This window comes from Heterodontus francisci, chromosome 31 (genome assembly GCF_036365525.1).
Source record: "Heterodontus francisci isolate sHetFra1 chromosome 31, sHetFra1.hap1, whole genome shotgun sequence".
Classification (NCBI taxonomy): domain Eukaryota; kingdom Metazoa; phylum Chordata; class Chondrichthyes; order Heterodontiformes; family Heterodontidae; genus Heterodontus; species Heterodontus francisci.
The window spans coordinates 41,739,054-41,751,803 of NC_090401.1; positions in this window are offsets into that span (position 1 = coordinate 41,739,054).

A 12,750-nucleotide genomic window follows, 5' to 3' on the forward strand; every position below is an offset into this window, starting at 1 on the left:
TCCCCCTGCCATTTTAGTTTAAACCCTCCCCAACCACTCTTGCAAATTCTCCCCCTAGGACATCAGTCAGTCCCGGTCCTGCCAAGGTGTAACCTGTCCAGTTTGTACTGGTCCCACCTCCCCCAGAACCTGTCCCAATGTCCCAGGAATCTAAAACCCTCCCCCTCACACCATCTCTTCAGCCACGTATTCATCCGATATATCCTGCTATTTCTATTCTGACTAGCACGTGGCACTGGTAGTAATCCTGAGATCACTACCTTTACCTTTGAGGTCCTACTTTTCAACTTACTTCCTAGCTCCCTATATTCTGCTTTTAGGACCTCATCCTTCTTTTTACCTATGTCGTTTGTACCAATGTGTAGCACGAACACTGGCTGTTCAAGCTCCCCCTTCAGAATATCCTGTAACCGAGACATCCTTGACCCTCGCACCAGGGAGGCAACATACCATCCTGGAGTCTCTTTTGCGGTCACAGAAATGCCTATCTATTCCCCTTACAATTGAATCCCCTATAACTATTACATTCCCACACTTTTTACTCCTCCCCTGTGCAACAGAGCCAATTGTGGTGCAACAAATTGGACTGTTGCCGCTTTCCCCTGAGAGGCCATTCTCCCCAACAGTATCCAAAGCAGTATACCTGTTTTGCAGGGGAATAGCCACAGAGGATTCCTGAACTGCCTGCCTAGTCCTCTTGCTCTGCCTGGTGGTCACCCATTCCCTTCCTGCCTGTGGAGTGTGAGCCTGCGGTGTGACCACCTCTCTATACGTGCTATCCACGATACTCTCTGCCTCGTGGATGCTCCACAGTGTCCCCAGCTGCCAATCCAGCTCTGAAACTCGGGCTTCCAGGAGCTGCAGCTGGAGACACTTCCTGCACACATGCCGGTCCCGGGCACTGCAAATGTTCCCGGCTTCCAACATGGAGCACGAGGAGCACACCACGGCTTTGAGCTTTCCTGCCGTGACTTAACCCTTTAAATTAACCTTTTGGAAGATCTTAATGTCAAATAATATCAGTTACTCTAGGGCCCTTCTTTTCTGGTCCTCTTTACTACAGAACTCCCTAAAAAAAACACTACTTACTGTATATGAAATAAACTGTAAACCTTTCTTACCTTAGATACTTACCCAGCTATGTCCTCTTCACAAGTTACTTTCCTACCTATCTTTGTGTCATCAACAAATTTAGCAACCATACCTTTGGTCCCTTCATCTGAGTCATTTATATAAATTGTAAAACGTTGAGGACCCAGCACAGATCCCTGTGGCACACCACTTGTTACATCTTGCCAAACAGAAAATGACCCATTTATGCCTACTCTCTGTTTCCTGTTAGCTATCCAATCTTCTATCCATGCCAATATGTTACCCCCTACACAATGAGCTTTTATTTTCTGCAATAACCTTTGATGTGGTCCCTTATCAAATGCCTTCTGGAAATCTAAGTACAATACATCCACCAGTTCCCCTTGATCCACAGCATATGTAACTCCCTCAAAGAACTCCAATAAATTGGTTAAACATGATTTCCCTTTCACAAAATCATGTTGACTCTACCTGATTACCATCAATTGTTCCAAATGCCCTGTTATACCATCTTTAATAATAGCTTCTAACATTTTCCCTAAGATAGATGTTAAGCTAACTGGCCTGTAGTTTCCTGCTTTCTGTCTCCCTCCCTTTTTGAATAAAGGAGTTACATTCGCTATTTTCAAATCTAACAGAACCTTCCCCAAATCTAGGAAATTTTGGAAAATTAAAATTAATGCATCAACTATCTCACTAGCCACTTCTTTTGACACCCTAGGATGAAGCCCATGAGGACCCGGGCACTTGTCAGCCCGCAGCTCCATCAATTTGTTCAATACGATTTCCCTGGTGATTGTAATTTTCTTGAGTTCCTCCATCCCTTCCATTTCCTGATTTACAGCTAATACTGGGATGCTACATGTATCCTCAGTAGTGAAGACCGATGCAAAATATCTGTTCAATTCATCTGCCATCTCCTTATTATCCATTATTAATTCCCCAGACGCACTTAGTTAACTATTTTCTTTTTAAAATATCTCTTACTATCTATCTTTATATTTCTAGCTCGCTTTCTCTCATACTCTAATTTTACCTTCCTTACCAATCTTTTAGTCATTCTTTGCTGTTTTTTATATTCTGTCCAATCTTCTGACCTGCCTCCCATCTTTGCGCAATTATAGGCTTTTTCTTTAAGTTTGATACTATCTTTAACAGTTTTAGTTAACCACGGATGGCGGGTCCCACCTTTGGAATTTTTCTTTCTCGTTGAAATGTATCTATTCTGTATATTCTGAAATATCCCCTTAAATGTCTGCCGCTGCATTGCATCTCTATTGACTTATCCCTTAACCTGATTTGCCAGTTCACTTCAGCTAGCTTTGCTTTCATGCCCTCATAATTGCCCTTATTTAAGTTTAAAATACTAGTCTTGGACCCACTCTTCTCTCCCTCAAACTAAATGTAAAATTCAATCATTTTATGATCGCTGCTACCTAGGAGCGCCTTAACTATGAGGTCATTAATTAATCCTATCTCGTTGCACAATACCAGGTCTAGTATAGCCTGCTCTCTGGTTGGCTCCAGAATGTATTGTTCCAAGAAATTATCCTGAAAACATTCTATGTACTCCTCATCTAGGCTACCTCTACCCATCTGATTTTTCCAGTCCATATGTAGGCTAAAATCCCCCATAATTATTGCTGTACCTTTCTGACAAGCTGCCATTATTTCTTCCTTTATACCCAGTCCTACAGTGTGGTTAATGTTAGGTGACCTGTACACCACTCCCACAAGTGCCTTCTTGCCTTTATGATTTCTCATCTCTACCCAAACTGCTTCTACATCCTGATTTCCTGAACTTAGGTCATCCCTCTCTTTGCACTAATACCATCATTAATTAGCAGAGCTACCCCTCCAACTTTTCCTAGCTTCCTGTCCTTCCTAAATGCCACATATCCTTCAATATTCAGGTCCCAATCTATGTTGTCCTGCAACCATGACTCCGTAATGACTATCAGATTGTACTTCTTTATTTCTATTTGTGCTCTCAGTTCATCTGTTTTGTTTCAAATGCTATGTGCATTCAGGTACAGAGCCTTTAGTTTTGTCCTTTTATTATTTTTGTAACCTCTAGCCTTATCTGTTGATTTACTCTTAGATTTGTACACTGTCCCTTCCTGTCACAGTCTATCATTTCCCATATTAATACCTTTCTCTCTTGCCTTATCTCGACTCTTTGATTTGGCTTCCCAAATTTTATCCCTTGCCCCCATTATTCAGTTTAAAACCCTCTCTACTTCCCTAGTTATGCGACTCACTAGAATATCGGTCCCAGCACGGTTCAGATGTAGACCGTCCCAATGGTACGGCCACCACTTTCCCAGTACTGGTGCCAGTGCCCCACAAATTGGAACCCACTTCTACCACACCTGTCTTTGAACCACGTATTAATTTCTCTAATCTTATTTGCCTTATGCCAATTTGCACGTGGCTCAGGTAATAATCCAGAGATTATTACCTTTTAATTCTGCTTCTTAATTTCGTGCCTAGTTCCTCATACTGACTATGCAGAACCTCTTTCCTTGTCCTGCCTCTGTTGTTGGTACCTACATGGACCATGACGACTGGATCCTTCTCCTCCCACTGTAATTTCCTCTCCAGCCCTGAGCAGATATCCCGAACCCTGGCAGGCAACAGAGCCGTCTGGACTCTCGCTGTTTCTTCAATGAGATCGCCTCTCATTCTTCTAAACTCCAGAGAATATAGGCCCACTTTACTTACTCTCATCATAGGACAAGCCACTCATCCCAAGGACCAATTTAGTAAACCTTCGCTATACTTCCAATGCAAGTATATCCTTTCTTAGATGTGGGGACCAAAACTGCACATAGTACTCCAGATGTGGTCTCACCAAAGCCCTGTACAATTGTGGTAAGACTTCTTCAATCCTGTGCTCCAATCCCCTTGCAAGAAAGGCGAACGTGCCATTTGCCTTCCTAATTGTTTACTGTACCTGCATACTAACTTTCTGCATTCCTTGTACAAGCACACCCAAGTCTCTTTGAACATCAACACATCAAGTTTCACACCTTTAAAAAAAAATTCTGCTTTTCTATTCTTATGACCAAAGTGAACAACTTCACACTTCCCCACATTATACTCCATCTGCCATCTTGTTGCCCACTCACTTAACCTATCTTACAACTCTTTGCAGCCTCTGTCCTGCCTACATTTTACCTTTCCATCTACCTTTGTATCATTAGCAAGTTACTGTCTCTTCATTTAAATCATTAATATAGTTTGTAAATAGCTGAGGCCCCAGCACTGATCCTTGCAGCACTCCACTATTCACTGCCTGTCAATTTGAAAATGCCCTGTTATGCCCACTCTTTGCTTCCTGTCTGTTAACCAATCCTCTATCATGCTAATATATTACCCCAACTCCATGAGCCCAAATCTTGCCTATCAAAATTTTACGTGGTATCTTATCCAATGCCTTTTGGAAATCCAGGTATACTGCATCTACTGGTTCCTCTTTATCTACCCTACTAGTTACATCCTCAAAAATTTCTAATAAATTTGTCAAACAGGATTTCCCTTTAGTAAAGCATGTTCACTTGTTATAACCATACTGTGCTTTTCTAAGTGCATTGTTAAGACTTCCTTAATAATAAGATTCCAGCATTTTCCTAATGACTGATATTAGGCTAATTGGCCTGTAGTTCACTTTTTTCTCTCTCCCTCCTTTCTTGAAAAGCGGTGTGTTATGATCCTGTAGTTTTTTGTTTTGGGAAATATGTGGTGTGTCTTTAAGATAGCAAAGGATCAGTACTGCTTTAAGAACAAGCAAGCCTCAGGAGTTACCAAGAAGGTGCATGTTGTTTGCCGTTGGATATAGCCATTTGGACACTGCGATTCAAAGAGTGCATCTTCATTACCTTGGATACAGCCACTCAGACTGAGCATCGAGAGATACATTTGTTACAATTTAATTTTGAACTAGCTTATGGTGCAAACAGACTGTTCTAAGGGGACACAGACAGAGAGCTGTGTGTTAGCACCTGAAAGGAGGGCTCTCAGACCATTTAAACTGAAGGAAGAGAATTTAGTCTGTTTATTTATTACCTCTCAAAATTCTAAAAAAGTCAAGCCAAAACAGAGATCTCTGATAATTTAAACTGAAGGACGGGAAGTTAGACTGTGACAATCTTTTATCCCTCAAAAATTCTAAAGCCAAATTGATTCATTTAAAAAGTGTTTTCAAGTCCTTAATTGTGGAAATTCATTGCTGGAGAAGGAAAGCATCACTAACTGCTGAAATTAGACTACGGACTCTTCTACTATTGAAGAACCTTTTTCTCCTCCCCATTGGAAGGCTTGGATTTTTTTCACCTCCGACGGGAGCGTAAATTTACAAGGACTCTAATTTTTTTGTATTTTAAATGTTATTTATATGTTTATAGTGTTTAAGAATTTAGTTTTTCTAATTAAACAGTTAATTTGTTGATTTAAAGACACCTGGTTTGGTTAGCCTCATTCAGGGGTTAATAGATGGTACAATTTGGCTGGGGCTTTCTTTAATTTGGAAAGTTTAAAATGATGTGTTAGGTGATCTGTGGAGGGACGGGATTGAATTAACAGTGCGTTTCTCCCACCGCGAATCATATATTTTGATTGGGGGCTTTGACTGGAGCGGTCGGTCGTACAGGTATGACATTTGCCAACTTCCAATCTGATGGGACCATTCCCGAATCTAAGAAATTTTGGGAAATCATAGCTAGCGCATCCACTATCTCTGCAGCTATCTCTTTTAGAACCCTAGGATGTAGGCCATCAGCTCCTGAGAGTGTCAGATTTTAGGCCTGTAACTTTCTCCAATACCTTTTCTCTGCTGATCTTAATTTCCTCACTCTTTTTAGCCCCTAGGTTAACATCTATTTCTGGTATGAAACTTGTGTCTTCTACTGTGCAGACACAAAATATTTGTTCAATGCCTCTGTAATATTCTCATTCCCCATGATAATTTCTCATGTCTCTGCTTTAAGGGACCAACATTTACTTTAGCTACTCTCTTCCTTTTTATAAAGCTTTTAAAGCTCTTACAGCATTTTTATATTACTGGCAAGTTGACTCTCATTTTATTTTTTCCTTTGTATCAACTTTTTGGTGGTCCTTTGCTGGTTTCTAAAACACTCCCAATCCTCAGACTTGCTACTCTTTTTTTGCAACATTGTAAGCCTCTTCTAATCTAATACTGTCCTTAACTTCCTGAATGAGGTTATGGCACTTCAAGTACAAAGCCAGGTAATTTATTTTTTTAATGAGATGAGGGTTTCTGCCTCTACTGCCCTTTTAGGCAGTGAGTTCCAAACCTCCACCACTCTTTGGGTGAAAAACTTTCTCAACTTCCCTCTAATCCCTTTATCAATTACTTTAAATCTATGCCCCCAGTTTATTGACCTCATGTATAGGAGCATACATGAGGTGCAGTGAAAGAGCTTTAAGGTTGCTAGAAAGCATGGAATAAACAGAACATGTGGAACAGGTTGACAGGAAACGTTGTGAAATACAATCTCGGGCAGTCTATGAAAGACATGGTAAGTGCGTTATTTTCTTGCACGTCTGTTGCTAGATCCTGCAGGTAGCAGAGTGTTGAGCTGGACTACTACCTGCTGTTCTTTGGGAAGAATGCCCTAAAGCAGTGAATAAGTCAACCCTGCATGTACCCAGTTAATACAATTGCACTTGCGATTATCAACCATCAGGTATATGTTTGGGCACTGTACAATTTCATGACGTGTCAACAGCATGTTTTGTGCCTCTACACTGCTTTACATGAAAAGAATGTGAAAATGATTTGGATAGTCCAGTGACATTGTGCATTGATATATTCTCCACATGCCAAATTTTCAATCTCAGCCAGGCTATTGGGATGAACTGTCAAGTAGAGGGGCAGTAGTTCTCTCCAGTAGGTGTGAGGTGCTTTAGGAAATTGTCAGGCACATTCCAATGTTCAATAGGAGAACAGTATCTTCTGGGAGCAAGTTGCAGAACAGCAGCAGAGAAATCTATACCTTGTGATCAAACAGAGCCACAATGTCATCTCGTAAAGTTTTTTTTTTGTTAACACACATTTTAACATAACTATTCTTTAATTTTCAAAAGTAGAACAATATTGTTCCTTTATTTAATCTTAAATAGATGAAGTACTAAGCATAAATGTTAGCTTTGCCGTCAAACTCATCTGCCCTGATTGGACAAGTTCCAGCAGTTCTCAGGCACAGCATCCAAACTCAGGAGAAAAACTAGAAGAATGTGTCACGTCCTGCACAAATAAAACAACTCTCAAAGACATGAATTGTCAGAGTTTATAAACTATTATTTACAGAGTCTGGGGTTAGACTCTAGATTACCAAATATGGCCTATATAAATAATCAGAACAGGGGGAAAAGATTTTCTTCCAGAATAGTTAGCAAATTCAAGTATCGCTTAAGATATTTATTTTGAATTCCAGATAAAGGCATTGGTTAGTTTCCTCAAGCAGAGGCAGTTAATTTTAGACACAAAGGACAACATGGCATATTCAGCCCAATCAAATGAAAAGATCGTGGTTGAAATTGTGCAGAGAAATTTCAAGTTTCAGATGAGCACAACATCTTTCTGGAATGTAAGTGTTGGCATGTTCACAACTAACTAGTAGGTGCCACTATTGTTTCTCTCAATGATCTGGCATTCTAATTGATAGTTGTAGTATGTCTTTTCAGTCATAGAGAGGCATTATGGCACAGAAGAAAGCCATTTGACCCATCAAGTCCATGCTGGCTCACCGTAGAGCAATCCAGTCAGTCCTATTCCCCCGCTTTATCCCTGTAGCTCTGCAAGTTGATTTCCCTCAAGTGCCCATCCAATTTCCATTTGAAATCATTATGGTCTCTGCTTCCACCACCCTCGTGGGTAGCAAGTCACTACCACTCGCTGCATAAAAAATGTTCTTCCTCACACACCCCCTGTATCTCTTTCCCTAAACCTTAAATCTGTGTCCCCTTGTCCTTGTACCATCAGCTAATAGGAACAACTTTTGTTTGTCTACCTTATCTAAACCGGTCATAATTTTGTAAACCTCTATCAAATTTCTCCTCAACTTCCTTAGCTCCAAGGGGAACAACCCGAGCTTCTCCAATCTAACTTTGTAGCTACTTTCCTTTTCTTATGTTTTTAATTGTTGTGTTAATGTAATTATATTTTGGCATGGCATTCTTTATCATTCCAATGTTTTGGGATATTTTTGAGTGGCATGATAGGGATAGTCCGAGTCACCCCATACACAAACTAAAAGAATCTGTTATGTCTATCTAGAAATCATCTAATTTGCTTTTTAAAAAATCTAAATGGGGATTAACTCAAATTTGATGAACCAAGATTGTTGGAGCATGCATGAGGTTCTGGGAAATCTACATTGTTTGCTACCTAGTGCAATTTCTTCAGGCTTCTGTGTCCTCAGCAAACAACTGCAATTATATTTTAAAAATACAAGAGGTTGATGTCTAGCCATATATCTATATATATATATCAGCATCATTGAGCAAGATAAAATAGTTCAGTATAATTCATATTATATACCTACAGATAAAAAAAAACAAAATGGAGAAATGGAAATAAAGGTGCTCTGCTCTTGACTGGGGCCTTGAAGAGATTCAGTCCTGAATTAATACAAGGGAAGAATTCTCCTTCCCCCTCCAGCAGAAAACCTCAATTTATCCCTTGTACAGGTATCTATAATCCCTTGTACAAGACCCCGAGAATTTCCAAATAAGCAGATAAGCCTGAATGTCACTTTTTTTTTTAAATTAAGCATCAGGAACTATATTTGTTACAAGCCCTATTTCAAACCTAGGGACTAGCTAAAATTAGTTTTGGAAGCCATGTTCCACAATAGTTTGTCAAGATTTTGCGAAAGGGACTTTTTAAATCTTGGTCTACTGATATCTATCCTTTGAATCAAGAATCTTTCCTGAATCAGAACAGATTTGTTATTCACAGGTTTCTTTATGTAGGTATTGCTACTGATATATATGCCATTATTTTAAAGCCTACCTACCACTAGATCCAAATCAGTAGGTTAAGGGGAAAAGAGATGGAATCAATGTTCACATTGGAGATTTGGTTGGATGCAGTCCACATTCATAAGATACATCGTGTGCACGTCGGATGTGGGAAATAGGGTTATCACAATAAATAAAAGGAGGCGGTGACGTAGTGGTATTGTCACTCGACTAGTAACCCAGAGACCCAGGGTATTGCTCTGGGGACATGGGTTTGAATCCCACCACAGCAGAAGGTGGAATTCAATTAATAAAAATCTGGAATTAAAAAAGCTAGTCTAATAGCCATGAAACCATTGTTGTAAAAACCCATCTGGTTCAGTAATGTCCTTTAGGGAAGGAAATCTGCTCTCCTTACCAGGTCTGCTACATGGGACTGCAGACCCACAGTAATGTGGTTGACTCTTAAATGCCCTCTGAAATGGCCTAGCAAGCAACTCAGTTTATCTAACCACTACAAACTTAATAAGGAATTAAACCGGACAGACACCCGGCATCGACCTAGGCACTGGAAACGACAACGGCAAACCCAGTCCTGTTGACCCTGCAAAGCCCTCCTTACCAACATCTGGTGGCTTGTGCTAAAGTTGGGAGAGCTGTCCCACAGACTAGTCAAGTAACAGCCTGACATAGTCACACTCACTAAATCATACCTTGCAATGTTCCAGACACTGCCATCACCATCCCCTGCCCTCCCAGCAGGACAGACCCAGCAGAGATGGCGGCACAGTGGTATACAGTCGGGAGGGAGTTCTCAACATCGACTCCAGACCCCCATGAAGTCTCATGGCATCAGGTCAGACATGGGCAAGTAAACCTCCTACTGATTACCACCTACTACCTGCCCCCCCCCCCCCCCTCGGCTGATGAATCAGTACTCCCCCTTGTTGAGCAGCACTTGGAGGAAGTACTGAGGTTGGTAAGGGCACAGAATGTACACTGGGTGGGGGACTTCAATGTCCATCAACAAGAGAGGCTCAGTAGCACCACTCCTGACCGATCCCCAAAGGACGGAGCTGCTAGACTGGGTATGCAGCAGGGTGGTGAGGGAACCAACAAGAGGGAAAAATATACTTTACCTTGCCCTCACCAATCTGCCTGCCACAGATGCATCTGTCCATGACAGTATTGGTAGGAGTTTATTTATTTATTTATTCATGGGATGTGGGCGATGCTGGCCAGGCCAGCATTTATTGCCCATCCCTAATTGCCCTTGAGAAGGTGGTGGTGAGCTGCCTTCTTGAACTGCTGCAGTCCATTTGGGGTAGGTATACCCACAGTGCTGTTAGGAAGGGAGTTCCAGGATTTTGACCCAGCGACAGTGAAGGAACGGCTATATAGTTCCAAGTCAGGATGGTGTGTGACTTGGAGGGGAACTTGCAGGTGGTGGTGTTCCCATGTATTTGCTGCCCTTATCCTTCTAGTTGGTAGAGGTCGTGGGTTTGGAAGGTGCTGTCCAAGGAGCCTTGGTGCATTGCATCTTGTAGATGGTACACACTGCTGCCACCGTGCGTCGGTGGTGGAGGGAGTGAATGTTTGTAGATGGGGTGCCAATCAAGTGGGCCGCTTTGTCCTGGATGGTGTCGAGCTTCTTGAGTGTTGTTGGAGCTGCACCCATCAAGGCAAGTGGAGAGTATTCCATCACACCCCGGACTTGTGCCTTGTAGATGGTGGACAGGCTTTAGGGAGTCAGGAGGTGAGTTACTCGCCGCAGGATTCCGAGCCTCTGACCTGCTCTTGTAGCCACGATATTTATATGGCTACTCCAGTTCAGTTTCTGCTCAATGGTAACCCCTAGGATGTTGATAGTGGGGGATTCAGCAAAGGTAATGCTGTTGAATGTCAAGGGGAGATGGTTAGATTCTCTCTTGTTCGAGATGGTCATTGCCTGGCACTTGTGTGGCACGAATGACCACCGCACAGTCCTTGTGGAGACAAAGTCCCATCTTCACACTGAGGATGCCCTCCATCGTGTTGTGTGGCACTATTACTGTGCTAAATGGGATAGATTTTGAACAGATCCAGCAATGCAAAACTGGGCATCCACGAGGTGCTGTGGGCCATCAGTAGCAGCAGAATTGTAAACCACAGTCTGTAACCTCATGGCCCGGCATATCCCCCACTCTACCGTTACCATCAAGCCGGGGAACCAACCCTGGTTCAATGATGAGTGCAGGAGGGTATGCCAGGAGCAGCACCAGACATACCTCAAAATGAGGTGTCAACCTGGTGAAGCTACAACACAGGAATACTTATGTGCCAAACTATGTATGCAGCATGCGATAGACAGAGCTAAGCAATCCCACAACCAATGGATCAGATCGAAGCTCTGCCACAACCAGTCGGGAATGGTGGTGGACAATTAAACAACTAAGTGGAGAAGGTCGCTCCACAAATATCCCCATCCTCAATGATGGGGGAGCCCAGAACATCAGTGCAAAAGATAAGGCTAAGGCATTTGCAACAATCTTCAGCCAGAAGTACCGAGTGGATGGTCCATCTTGGCCTCCTCCTGAAGTCCCCAGCATCACAGATGCCAGTCTTCAGCCAATTCGATTCACTCTGCATGATATCAAGAAATGACTGAAATCACTGGATACTGCAAAATATGGGCCCTGACAACACTCTAGCAATAGTACTGAAGACCTCCAGAACTTGCCGCGCCCCTAGCCAAGCTGTTCCAGTACAGCTACAACACTGGCATCTACCCAGCAATGTGGAAAACTGCCCAGGTATGTCCTGTACACGAAAAGCAGGATAAGTCCAACCCAGCCAATTACCACCCCATCAGTCTACTCTCAATCATCAGTAAAGTGATGGAAGGTGACATCAACAGTACTATCAAGTGACATTTGCATAGTAATAACCTGCTCAGTGACGCTCAGTTTGGGTTCCGCCAGGGCCACTCAGCTCCAGACCTCATTACAGCCTTGGTTCAAACATGGACAAAAGAGCTGAACTCAAGAGGTGAGGTGAGGTGAGAGTGACTGTCCTTGACATCAAGGCAGCATTTGACAGAGTATGGCATCAAGGAGCACTAGCAAAACTGGAGTCAATGGGAATCGGGGGGGAAACGCTCCGCTAGTTGGAGTCGTGCCTAACACAAAGGAAGATGGTTGTGGTTGTTGGAGATCAATCATCTCAGCTCCAGGACATCACTTCAGGAGTCCCTCAGAGTACTGTCCTAGGTCCAACCATCTTCAGCTGCTTCATCAATGACCTTCCTTCAAATCATAAGGTCAGAAGTGGGGATGTTCACTGATGATTGCACAACGTTCAGCACCATTTTGCAACTCATTAGATACTGAAGCAGTCCAGGTAGAAATGCAGCAAGACCTGGACAATATCCAGGCTTGGGTTGATAAATGGCTAGTAACATTCGCGCCACACAAGTGCCAGGCAAAGACCATCTCCAACAGGAGAGAATCTAACCATCTCACCTTCACATTCAACAGCATTATGATCGCTGAATGCCCCACTATCAACATCCTGGGGGTTACCATTGACCAGAAACTGAACTGGAGTAGCCATATAAATACCATGGCTATAAGAGCAGGTCAGAGGCTAGGAATCCTGTGGTGAAAAACTCACCTCCTGATTCCCCAAGGCACC